The 13657-nt window shown below is 46.5% G+C and overlaps 1 protein-coding gene across 1 annotated transcript in view; it reads right to left on the bottom strand.

Annotated features, from left to right (window-relative positions):
• LOC115136957 (numb-like protein) overlaps positions 1-12954 on the bottom strand; it is a 62672-nt gene extending 49718 nt beyond the window's left edge. The window contains exon 1 of the mRNA XM_029672890.2: positions 12641-12954. The gene's annotated coding sequence lies outside the window, so the exon portion shown is untranslated. The remainder of the gene's footprint in view (positions 1-12640) is intronic.
• Between the last annotated feature and the right edge of the window lie 703 nt (positions 12955-13657).

Here is a 13657-nt window from a genome sequence, read left to right as displayed (position 1 = left end):
GGAGGGGGACAGCTGCCGGGTGGTGGGGGGCGGAGGTGGGGTATGGGACCAGACAGGAGGGGGACACAAAGGAGGCTGAGTGAGCCCCATACAATCACCCCCACGTGCCAAAAAATACCATAAAGCCAGGTCCCTCTTCGCCTGTGACCCTTGGCCCCAAGTGAACCCACAAATGCGATGCGAGGCAGCCAGGAATGCTTTCACCCTGGACGGGTGGGCAGTCTGTTGTAGTGACCCACTGGGAGATCAGACAGTGGAGTTGGAGAGAGTGGAGTCAGGCTAGCTCTGAGAGATCGATAAGCTTTTAAGTCAGCATGTCTCTGTGACTCTGTCTCCCTCCACTGTCTGTCTACAGGCGGGCGCTCTCACTGGAAGCCGAGAGAAAAGCTTGCAGAATTTTCTAGGGCAACGAGAACAGCGGGGCTCCCGGCAGCAGCAGCCTAAAAACAGGCAGCCAGTCACATCCCCTAGCCAATCCTACATTTAACGGAGAGTGTTCGTGCAGAAAAGCACCACTGGGCACACACTGGTTGAATCCACATTTCTATTAAACTACGTTGAACCAACGTGGAATAGACGTTGAAGTGACGTCTGTGCCCAGCGGGGCCAGACTCGTCAACGAAAAAAAAAGCCCCGTGAAAGTGTTTCGTTCAGAACTGTCACTGCACCCTATAAGAGGAGAGGTAATTGTCTTCAACAACATCGATTGCAGTTTGGTAGGCGGCGTTTTAGACTCGAGCCTTGTTCCCTGAATGACCTTGACGGGCTACAAAAACAGTATTGATCCCAAACGAATGGCCTGATTGGTGCAGATAAACAGAGATTCAAACATTTAGTGGGCTACACCAGGGCTGCCGTGTGTCAATGTCAAGGAACACTTGTAACAGGGCAGAGGAGCATGTGCCAGTCGAAGTACTTATCCAGTGAGAGAGAGAGAAAGAGAGAGATCAGACCAGTTGTTTAGTCTCGTTGCTGTGAAACAAAGCGTCAGAGTGGACAGTGGCCCAGGATCAACAAAAGACACTTTCAGCTCTTCAGGCAGAGAGGAGAAGAGAGGAGATGAGAGAGGAGGAGAGGAAGTGAGCGGAGAGAACGTCAACCTTCTCTTCCTTGCAGAATGGCCAAGGCAGAGAGGAATAACTCAGAGCCCAGGACACTTACAACACCATGTCTGTCCACTCCCAAAACCCAGTGAGAAGACAGGCTAACCACAACAATGAAAATACTCCCTAAACAAGCGTGCCAGAACAAAAGCAGGGATTTTGGGGCAGAGAGGGAGGGAGGGATCACGGGAGGAGTGTGGGTCCACAGTGTGGGCAAAGCATAGATTAGAAGCACGAATAACAGATGGCCGCCGCTTCTACCCTTTTCACTGTAGCGCCGCAAATAATTAACCGAAGTGTCCCCCTTTTCTCTTTTGTCAGCACGCGTCTATCAAATGAGAGCGTGTGTCCGACGCAATGGCTGCCCCACAAAGGCCCGCCCACCCCCCACAGTCAGCGTGAATAGAGAGGCACTTGCAACTTGTCAGGGATTGGAACAATGGGATAGGGGAGGGAGGGTGTGGCATCAGGCCAGCACGCAGCAGCCCACCCTCAAGGCCTCACAGCCAGCCACTGGATTGTAACTACAGCTCCAGGCTTCTACCAGTCCTGGAGGCCTCAGAGGCACACAGCCAATACTAAGCCACAGCCTTTGGTGTGACTGATCAAACATTTGTCTCAAGGGGGATTGCATAGGTGTGTATTTGTATTTATTATGGATCCCCATTAGCTGCTGCCGAGGCTGCAGCTACTCTTCCTGGGGTCCAGCAAAATGAATGCAGTTTATACAATTTTCAAAACATTACAATACACTTACAGATTTCACAACATATTATGTGCCCTCAGACCCCTACTCCAACACTACCACATATCTACAGTGCAAAATCCATGTGTACGTGTGTGTATAGTGCGTATGTTATTGTCTCTCTCTCTGTGTGTGTGTGTGTGTGTGTGTGTGTGTGTGTGTGTGTGTGTGTGTGTGTGTGCCTATGTTTGTGTTGCTTCACAGTCCCCACTGTTTCATAAGGTGTTTTTAAAAAATGTATCTGTCACTCAGGGATAATGAGTATGTGCATAAGTGTGTGTGCATGCACAAGTGTGTGTGCATGCATAAGTGTGTGTGTGTGCGTAACTATGTGTGTGTGTGCGCAAGTGTGTGTGTGTAGTCAGGTTTGTTCAGTCGGAGGAGAAGCAAAGTAAAAACCCTGGAACAGCTGGGTGGGGTCTGGGGGGAACACAATGAAGAGAGAGAAAGGGGTAGGAAGTGAAGAGGGGAGGGAAAGAGATGCAGATTCAGGCAGGCAGCTAGGCCACCTCTCCAAACGCTTGACAGGGGTCTTTTGTGACAGCAGCTGGTTTTGGAGGGGGTCAGACCAGCTGTGTTTTCATTGACCCTCCCTCCCCCTCCACTGCTCCCCAACCAAACACAGCCAGCTGTAGGCTGGGGAGAGGGGCGAACAGGGATTTAAGGAGAGGAGTTTTCCTCAAACCCACGGCATGTGGTCATCTATCCCCGGTTCTTAACACTGAGCCTCATGCAGTCTCCCTTGACAACCCACCTGGCTTACTCCAGGACTAGCACGTGGCTTAGAGGGAGCACTAGAGAATGATGCTGAGGATGAAGACGAGGATGACAGGCCATAGGAAGCAGAAAAGCCAACCAACCATCTGTCGGAGAGCGTGTCTGTCATGTCATGTGATTTCCCCCTATACTGACAACATTTTTGCAGCAATTTCCACCACGTCCCATTAGACGAACATCAACTGAACCAGCCACAGCCAGAGTTTCCCCCAGAAATCTCTTCTAGAATGGACTAACTGGAAAGCACCTGGACACCAGCTCCTCCTCCTCCTAGTGAGGCCCAGAGGACTATATGCCCTACAGGCTCCAGAAACACCACGGACAGCAGAAACAGACAACAACACAGCAGAGAATCTGTTTCATAGTCATACTCTGTACTAATCATAATCATACCTGTCTCTCAGTCCACATCCACTTCAGCTTGAAAACGTGTAGTTATGGAAGAAAAACGAGTGTCTATCTGACTATTCTCACATGATTCTCATAACAGGGAGCAGAAACACAGAAAGGCAGAGAGCGAGAGAGAGAGAGAGAGAGAGAGAGAGAGAGAGGGAGGGAGGGAGGGAGGGAGGGAGGAGGAGAGCGAGAGAGGGAGGAGGAGACAAGTGGGCCAAAGACCTAATTTTTCTGCCAGAGAATAAGCAGGGACGGGGTATGGATGGGGGAGTTGTTACGCAAGGCCTTGGCCCAGTCTCTCAGAGGACGAGTACAATGGTGAATGGGTGCTTAGAGAGACTGCACTGTCTGCAGAGGGATAGAAAGGAGTAACTTACTGTAAGTGTTCAAGGAATGCAAGTAGGGCTGGGTCAGTGAAGTCAGTGTTAGCAAGTAGCATTAGCATTAGCATGACTTTGGTTCAGTATTTTATTTGTATTTATCCTTTATTTAACTAGGCAAGTCAGTTAAGAACAAATTCTTATTTACAATGACGACCTACACCGGCCAAACCCGGACGGCACTGGGCCAATTGTGCGCCGCTCTATGGGACTCCCAATCACGGCCGGATGTGATACAGCCTGGATTCAAACCAGGGACTGTAGTGACGCCTCTTGCACTGAGATGCAGTGCCTTAGACCGCTGCGGCAGTATTTGAACATCCTTATAACACTAGAATAGAAATATAATTAAATATCTTGATAATGTGTAACATTCTGGGGGTGGGAGAAGTCTGATTTAGTGTTGGGCAGTCAGGCATTTAGGCCCATGTTTGGGCATAGTGTAATGCTACCTGAACATACTTGAAGTCTAAATATACGTTAGGCCTATAGTTTCTGGATATATTTTTTTCCAAAAGCACCTTAAACCCCAACCTACCTCAGACAGAATCCCACCTGGCCAATCCCCAACCAACCACCACGATGTACACTACCGGTCAAACGTTTTAGAACACCTACTCATTCGAGGGTTTTTCTTTATTTGTACTATTTTCTACATTGTAGAATAATAGTGAAGACATCAAAACTATGAAATAACACATATGGTGGTGTATGCCAACTCTACCCCCCACTCTATCCATCTACTTCCTCTGAAATGAATAGAGCTTTCTATAATAAAGTAACTCATAAATACCATCATAGCTAAATATCTTTATACGAGCAGCCCTGTATGCCCCCTACTCCTGTTAATCTAAGCTTGGTCGGCTTTCCATGGAACGGCCTGGAGAGTCTTCCAGGAAAGACTGTAGTTTACCGCCAGGCATGCACTCTCCTCTTCACTCTCCTCTTGGATCGGATCGATGTGAGGGAGGGAGGCCATGGCCATCTCCTCTCCCTGGGGGCAGCATGGCTGAATATTAGATAGACAGATTGCATTAGATAAGGGCCCGGGACCCAGATAGAAGCAGGGCCAGGCAGAGTAGCATGACTCAGGGAAGATCACACACCACCATGGAGAGAGAGGAATGGAGGACGCTCAAAAACAACCACAGACACACCTACCCAGTACAGACACAACAGGCGTGTCTGGTCCAACTCCTAGCTGCATGTTAAATTGAGACTGCCCAGAGAAAGAGACAGAGATGGTGACAAAACAGTACGTCGATCAGATCACACATTCCTGTACTTAAAAAAAAATGCACAATGCTTTTGAGAGAGATCGTATTGAGGAATGGGAAAACAACCGACATTGCATACACTCCACGTTCCATTTCCACATGACAGAATGGAAGAGAGTGGCTCTTAAGTGCCTCATAGTATGGCAGCGATGGTGTTATTTTATTAGTGAATAACATTATCAGGCCCACACAGCAAAATGAATCACTCAGCGATGGAAATGAGGTCTCCTACAGAGCCAGAGAGTCATAGTGTATTACTTTAATTTCACCAGTTCAAGGAGGGGCCTCGGGCTCCACTTTACTACTTATATATTTGGAAATGTGAGACTCCCCCCTGGATTGGGATTCCCAAAAAGCAGCAGCTCGTAGTAAATGGAGAAAAAAAACGAAAACAAAAAAGATCAGTGACCATATTCATAAAGCACAAATCTCAGAGTACGACTGCTGATCTAGGATCAGGTCCCCCCCTGTCCATATAGCCTAATCATATTCAAAACTGATCCTAGATCAGCACTCCTACTCCGTAGCGCTCTATGAATATGGGATACAGGGTGTCTAGCCTACTGGCTACAGCCTTGGGTTCTGAGCTGTTCTGTGAGATTCCTCTCTGGCCGATGAAATGTGTGTAGTTATATACCATGAAGATCACATTGTGACTTAAACACCTTGTTATTCATGTAGCTGAATTGTAAATGGGAAGCCAGACGGGAGGAGTACACAAGATCTGTCTGAGGGAGGAGAACACTCTGCTGCAATGAATCACAAGCAGGGATTTTCCTCCGAATCAGTTGGATTCATCAGCTGAACTGGAACAGCAACAATCTCCTGCCAATACTAACCACAGAGTTCAGTAAGGGCAGACACACACAAACGCACACACGCACACACACACACACATATACACAGTGTAGTAGTGGGCTAAAAAAAACGACAAGGAGACATGATAGGCATATCTCCCGACTGCCGGCTACATTCATGCCACCGACACCGTGTGTGTTTGTGCGGGTGCTGCTGCTGGGGGATTGGAACTGTGCTGCGCTGTCTGTCAAACCCTGTTTCTATGGAAATGGACACAGGCAGTGGATGGAAAGAGTACAGCATCTCAAGCATCTCCTCCACCCACCAGATCTCATACAGAGTCATAGAGCGAGACAGAACAGCTAGCCAGCTAACCACACCAAGACGAATGTCCAGTCCAACGACAGCAGCACAGCCACACAGAGACATGGACCAGAGACATGGGCCAGAGACATGGACCAGGCAGACCTGAACAGCTTCCTCTGTGACTGTGGAGAGAAGCATTGTGCGAGGCTGTTGTGAGGATGTCAACAGAACCCATTCTGAAAGGACCAGTGTGGTTGTGGCGGGGATTGAGGGTTCAAAGACATGCAGACTTGGAGGAGGAGCGGGGGGAGGGAGGGTGCCGTTTGGGGTTATGATTTTCCTCTGGGTTTCTTGGAATGCCAAGCCGCGAAGCTGGAGCAATAACAAATTCCCCATGTTGAGCAGTCGGAACTGTAACACACAGGCCCTTCCATGTCAACAACAGCACAGGAACCGGAAACATGAACTGACCGACATACAGTATGCTATTCATATTCACTTAGCTACTTAGCCCCGATTCCAGGCTTCCTGCACGAGCCTTGGGACTGGGAGTACAGTAACACGAGACTGCTATTCACTTGGCTTAGCTGGTGGAAGGCATTGTGAGATTGTGTACTACTACTATAGGCTACAAGCAGGTGGAAGGAGATCGTATGGATAGGGAGGGAGAGCAATAGGGGCTGGCTTTATGAGCGAGACTCCTCCTAGAATAACCTACTAGAATGATGGGTAGACATGTAGTATGTAGAGGAGGAATGGGAAGAATGGGAAAATCTCCCACGGCCCATATGCACTATGTATTAGCTACCTGTCTGTCTCTCGGTCTGTCTCTCTCTCTCTCTCTCACTTTCTTCCCACCATCCCACCTCTCTACAAAATCTATCATGTCCTCTCTGGGCATAGCTCAACTCTTGCTCCTTTCCTTTGTCCCTGTAAGCTTTCGTTACTCAGGATGGGTGCTGAAGATATCAGCAGACACAATCTAATGCTCCCCCAGCATTCTATCCCCTCTCCCCTCTTCAGTTCCCTCACCATGCCCCCTCCATCTCAGCCTTCTGTATCAGTGGTTCCTCAGCCTATGGGCAGAGAGAGTGCACTGGTCTGGTGTGTGAGCAGAGGTCACTTCTCTGCTGCTGCTGCTACTGTTAATTGATCCCCAGTGATGGATGCAATGCAGCCCTGGAGCCCTGGAGCCCTGTCTGACCAGAGCTCTCTCCCTGGCTCTCTCCCTCCCTCTCTCTGTGGACTGGCCTACTGACTGAAACCCTGGATGGCCCCAGTGCTCATCATGCAAGCACGACAAACAATGGCAGATCTGTTTGTCTGTGGGGACAGACTCCCTGTCTTGGAAGGACCACTTCCACCCGTTCGATAATGCTAGATGCCGAGTGATTAGGTCTATGTGAGTGACAGACAGTCACAGGGCAGGGTCAGCCAGAGGGGGGCATTGGGAGGCAGGCAGGCTTTTTAGCTGTAGTCAATGTCCTGAAAAGGCCAACTTCTGGATGGAAACCTGGATAAGAGATGATGTACAGAGATGATGTGTAGCCAGGGTGCATCTCAGACGTAACTTTGATGTTGTAACCTTTTCTCAGGGCATGAGTCATTGTCTCTGACTTTCTACACAGCTGGAGGGATCACTCACATCTGCTTTGGATCTCAATTAGCTGTCTCTTCTAAAGCAGTCTCTTCAATTTCTGCTCTCTGCCTGGCTTGAAAGGTAGAAAACATTGCTTCCAAAGCACTGTTTTCAAAGGCATAATACCCAAAGACAAAGGCATATACTAAACAATATAGAGTTCCTTTCAGACAAGTATCTTCAGTCAAGTATCTTCAGATGAGGAAAATAAGTTTGACTGGTGTCATCCAAACAACTTTTGAGTAGGTGCTGGTGTCGTGATTTTGGAAAACTGCCTCAGATCTGTGGCCTGAACTGTATTGTTCCAAATGGAGAAAGATTGAAACCTCAATGACTAATCATGTCTTGAGCTTGATTGCTAAGGTTATAGCTAGAGTCGTTTTCTCTGGAATATCAAATGAGGAACTGTGATAATGTCCTCTGGTCCTCCCAGGTGAGGGAGGACATGACGGAGCAGGGGTCAATCTTCAGTTCCGTCTCAGATGTGATTAGAGTGACAGGCCCTGATGGAGAATACCATCTCAAAAATGTTTAACCACCAACCATGTTCCAAAATTAGACGCTTGACAGAGCAGAGACGTGCTCTGAGACACACACACGGAGATATGCACACCAAGACACACACACACACAGCCCCCCCCCCCCCCCCCACTCACACAAACACAACCTAGCAGGGACCTACTGTTTCTGTTAACCTCAGAAAAAGTCCTTCCCTGCTGGCTGCTACCATCCCTTCCTCTCCGTTCAGAGTTGCTTGCCTGGATGAGTTGGGATAATTCAGCCTGTGAGGCCATCCAATTCAACCCCAACCCCATCCAAAAAGCACCTAGCCTCACCGACCCTACCCACACCCCCGCTGTCTCCCTTCTCTCCACTCTTGACGGAGCGAGATGAATAGCGTGCTCTGTGCTTGGCAGATTGTGGTTCAGAAAGTCCCGGTAAGCTCCACTTCTCTCCTGTCAGAAGACCGAGAGCTCTACCTCAAACTAAGCCCACCATGCAGCACAGAGTCAGACCTATTCAACTGTGAACCTGTGTATCACACAAGATCACGACCCAAATCATCTTTTGAGGATTGCACTTGTTTGTCACACCGATTTTTTTATTTCACCGATGGCAAAGCATTCATACACACGCCAACCACATCCTACTTGGCCTTGCTAAGAAACAGCAATTCACTTGTTATCTGCAGCCAAAATGTCACTGAAGCGGAAGAATCAAATCAAACTTTGTTTGTCACATGCGCCGAATACAACAAGTGTAGACCTTACCGTGAAATGCTTACTTACAAGCCCTTAACCAACAGAATCACTGATTACCAGGGGAAATTGGCAGACGCAAACAAAATTGTATGATTGCTCTCACGCACCAATCACTTCACTCATACACACACAAACACATACTCACACATTTCTTATATGCCTGTTGGACAGAGTTCATTCGAAAAGTATTCAGACCTCTTGATTTTTTCGACATTTTGTTATGTTACAGCCTTATTCTAAAATGTATAAAAATTATATTCCCCCTCAATCTACACACAATAGCCCATGACAAAGCGAAAACAGGTTTTGACATTTTTGCTAATTTATTAAAAATATAAAGTATTCAGACCCTTTGATATGAGACTCGAAATTGAGCTCAGGTGCATCCTGTTCCATTGATCATCCTTGAGATGTTTCTACAACTTGATTGGAGTCCATCTGTGGTAGATTCAATTGATTATACATGATTTGGAAAGGCACACACCTGTCTATATAAGGTCTCACAGTTGACAGTGCATGTCAGAGCAAAAACCAAGCCGTGAGGTCGAAGGAATTGTCCGTAGTGCTCCGAGACAGGTTTGTGTCGAGGCACAGATCTGGGGAAGTGTACCAAAAATGTCTGCAGCATTGAAAGTCCCCAGGAACACAGTGGCCTCCATCATTCTTAAATGGAAGAAGTTTGGAACCACTAAGTCTCTTCCTAGAGCTGGCCGCCTGGCCAAACTGAGAAATTGGGGGAGAAGGGCCTTGCTCAGGGAGGTGACCAAGAACCCGATGGTCACTCGGACAGAGCTCCAGAGTTCCTCTGAGGAGATGGGAGAACCTTCAAGAAGGACAACCATCTCTGCAGCACTCTACCAATCAGACTTCATGGTAGAGTGGCAAGACGGAAGCCAGTCCTCGGTAAGAGGCATGATATGACAGCCAGCTTGGGTTTTCCAAAAGAAACAAGATTCTCTGGTCTGATGAAACCAAGATTGAACTATTTGGCCTGAATGCCAAGCGTCACTTCTGGAGGAAACCTGGCACCATCCCTATAGTGAAGCATGGTGGTGGCAGCATCATGCTGTGGGAATGTTTTTCAGCGGCAGGGACTGGGAGACTAGTCAAGATCGAGGGAAAGATGAACAGAGCAAGATGCTTGATGAAAGATTGATGAAGAGAAAAAAACAATATAATCCATTTTAGAATAAGATTGCCACGTCACAAAATGTGGAAAAAGTCAAGGGGTCTGAATACTTTCCGAATGCACTGTACGTAGCCATTGAGCGCTCTAATGAAAATGACACAATAGGCTGAATGCAATTAACTAGCAAGAAAACCAATCACTCAACTTAGCATATAGACACAGAAAAGAGAAGAAAGTCCAGATATACGAATGTCTGTGTACAAAATTGTGGGCCACAGCAGATGACAGCAATACAAATCGAGGAAGACAAGAGAATCTTCGGGCTCAAAGCTATGCACATGTTGATGTAATCATTTCCAATGACCTGAGGATTTTTCTGTCGGGCATAGAGAGAAACAGGAGACAAATAGCTTTTTCCCCCCGTTGGCTATTTCCCATCTCTCTCTTTCTCTCCTCCTCTTTCTTCTGTGATTAATTCAGCCACCCAAAATAGATTGCTATAATTAATGCTAGGTTACTAGTAGAGCGTAGACCCTTTCACACAGACTCAGAGTACAAACATGAGAATTGACAAGAGGCTGACAAAAATAGCACATCCCAAAGTCACTTCCTTTAGTAACCTATATATCACTGGGCTGGTTTCAGAGACAAAAAAGGCCCCTCCCATGTTCTCGACTGGAAGTTACAAGGCCAAAACCCTAAACAGTATATTCAAACACTGCCGGTCAGAGCGGGGTGGAAGTTCAGCCCGTTGTTCAGCAGTCACACCCTGATTATCACAAAGGGAGCAACGCCCTCCACTGCTGGCTGCCGCTCAGCTCGCCACTGATTGGATTACCTTTGACCCCCTCCCTTTGTGAGCCCAGCTGGTCTGTCCCTCCGTGTGTCCGTCTGGCTAACAAAAGGGTGCCAACTTGAAATGCTGCAATCTAACTAAAAGGAAGGGGAAACAGTTTGGGGAGATGAGAGGTTGCCAGGCAATCAGTTGCTTATTCAACTGTACATACTCCTCACCCAAATCCTCATCCATTTCTTACTGACTGCATTAAAATGGTCTGATACCAGCCAAGACAATAGACCTAAGTTTAAAGTCATTGTACCACAGTGCTGCACCCAGGTTAGACCCAGCCCAGGCCTAGAGATTCCTGCCCATGCAGCTGTCTAGCTATCCAGGCAGGTGGTCCTGAATCCTGGGCTAAGCCACACTGTCCCCATGTTAATACTCGGAATGTGACACCAAGGAGTGGAAACCATAGCACTCAGAGGCCAACAGACTGACAGACCCCTGAAATAACATGACTCGCTGTGCTCAAGAATGTAAGGTATGCAATCAAGACACGTGTAAAGAATGTTCACGCACTATTGTTTATCGATACATGTTATGCATACCTACATGTCAACTCTAGCATTTAAAGCGTTTTTTACATTTGAAATTACAAATACATAGAGTACTCGAGAGATCATTCCTAGCCTGGCTTTGCACATTTGACAGTGGGAGTTTTTCCACGGGTGGGTGGCATCGATGTAAAACTTGTCTTGAGCTGTCAACACTTTGGCCTCAAGGAGGGGAGGGACCTCTGGCTTTCTCATCCAATGGGGTTTGCGAAGGAGACGAGGAGAGATTAGAGAGGACAACGCAATTGAGATCTACCCCTGTTCTCTGTCTCGGGGCGGAGAAACAGGTCAATACAGCAGATACACACCACCTGTCAATGTATTACAGTCATCGATGCCTTTCAGACGGGCTGCTGAGTCACATATTTTGCCTAATGGTGACAACACGGCCCCAATGTCAGGGCGCATAAGTATGGCCATGATGGGATGACAAGAAACTTGATGCATCCTCATCATCCTCCCCAGCCTCAACAACCATTGGTTTCTAACAAGAGGATGAGTGTATTGTGTGGGGGACATCTGGGGTCAATGTCTGGACGCTGGTCTGGACAAATATCTCAGCCATCCTACCAGAGTATCAGAACCCGCAAGTCATTGTGTCAAAGTATTGCCATAGTATTACCATAGTATTCAGCTTACAAACCAGTCATATATTCTGCATAATGTTAGTGTCGATCCCTCCATACCAGGCCTGGCCTGAGGTCTTTCTTGACCCATTCCTATATGGCCAGAAGGAAGGTCCACAGAACTGATGTGCTTTATATCATTCCATTACAATAGGATACAGTAGGAAAAATACACTTTCTTTCAGCCGCACCTATACTATCCCAGTTGACTGTTTACTTTGCCATATCAAAGGATGCTGACAGCTAGCCTACATGACAGTACAAGGTGGTTCATTGCAGGCATGCGTCGTATAAAAATGCAGGGCGCGTTTTTGAAATGTATTACTGTAGAGATGAATAGGCAAAAACTACTGCCGCACAGAACACGATTGAAGGTGGGTATATGGCTCTGCTACACCGGACACAGATATTTCATAGTTTACCTTTAAATAAAACCCAGATCATGTTTCCACACCACAAGCAGAATACAATGGTATACATCTGACTCAGAACGTAATGATTCGGCAATGCAGAGGGGGGCTTGTAAGGGTGGTCTTGATTGAACCATAGGTTACTGCAGGCACCGCAATTCATTTAATATATTACATGCATATAAATAGCCTATTTCAAAATATTATCTGCAGTTATTTTTCAATAGATCTGAATTGTTTCGTATCTTGTTCATAATAATTGATCCCATTTCTTGGATTTGAAAACGAGACTTCGGAGACATGCACGCGCGGAGATTAATTCATTATTAACCATTAACAATCAACAAAACATCAAGTCCCCATAAATAACGGTATAGGGAATATAGAGTGAACTCACCAATGAGAAGAGTGAATAATTGTGTGAGTCCGTGCCGCCTTTTGTGTAATCCAATCCCAACGAAATATGGAGGAACATGTAATTTCAGAATGTCTTCATGAACATTGGATGAAGCGATGATACCGATGCGGGCAAGTGGTCTTCTTGATGCAAATACTTGTACGAGTCAATCCGTTTATGATAAAATAAAACAAAAAAACAAGACAGAGCAGTAAAGAACGATTTCAATAAATTGTTTGTAATCTTTATGCTTTAGTTGACTGTGCACTTACTGCCGCACAGACTGGGTTCCTCTCCCAACTCCAATCGCTGGCCCTGCCTTCTGAGCGAGCCTATTGGCACAGAAGCCCGGACATGGAAATTTACTCTACCCATTGATGTTTTACAAAAACACCACGGACCCATGTTTCACACTCTATAGCGCCACCGTGTGATTGTATCTTTTTTTTTTTAAGTGACTGCGCTATTGCCACTGAAGTGACAGAACTTTTCTTTCAAGTTGGATTATATTAAACCTAAACTGATGTCGAAGACTACAATAAATGGCCTTTAAATGGACAAATGTGTTCTTGTCAGGCAGAAGATGCCATGATGTCCTGCCTTCAAGATTGTGGATGAGAATCTACTGAATGGCTGTGTTTTAAAAAGCTTCAGAGATAAATTCTGACTGTGAAGATCCTAAAAAGCCTCCAGATTTAGCTTCTATAAGAAATGTTTCATTTTTCCACAAATGACTGTGGTTTCAGTAGACATCAGCATTTAGCAAGACACAGTGAAAAGTGGTGCCTAATAAAATGTGTGTTTTAGGGCCAAAATGTCCATTTTCATGCCGATATAAACTAAAACCAGCTGGTCATTATTAGCACCATTGCAATCCAACTTTCCATTACACAAAACTACAACATCACTGAGCCTTTCCTTTCCCAGTGTATGTGCCAGTCATTACATCTTATTTGATAAATGTCCTTAGAAGCAGAGGTGGAAAAAGTACTACATCGTCATACTCTGAATTCAACC

The sequence above is a fragment of the Oncorhynchus nerka genome, linkage group LG11 (genome assembly GCF_034236695.1).
Source record: "Oncorhynchus nerka isolate Pitt River linkage group LG11, Oner_Uvic_2.0, whole genome shotgun sequence".
NCBI lineage: Eukaryota > Metazoa > Chordata > Actinopteri > Salmoniformes > Salmonidae > Oncorhynchus > Oncorhynchus nerka.
The sequence above is the reverse complement of the archived record's forward strand: the minus strand, read 5'-3'. Positions and strand labels throughout refer to the sequence as shown.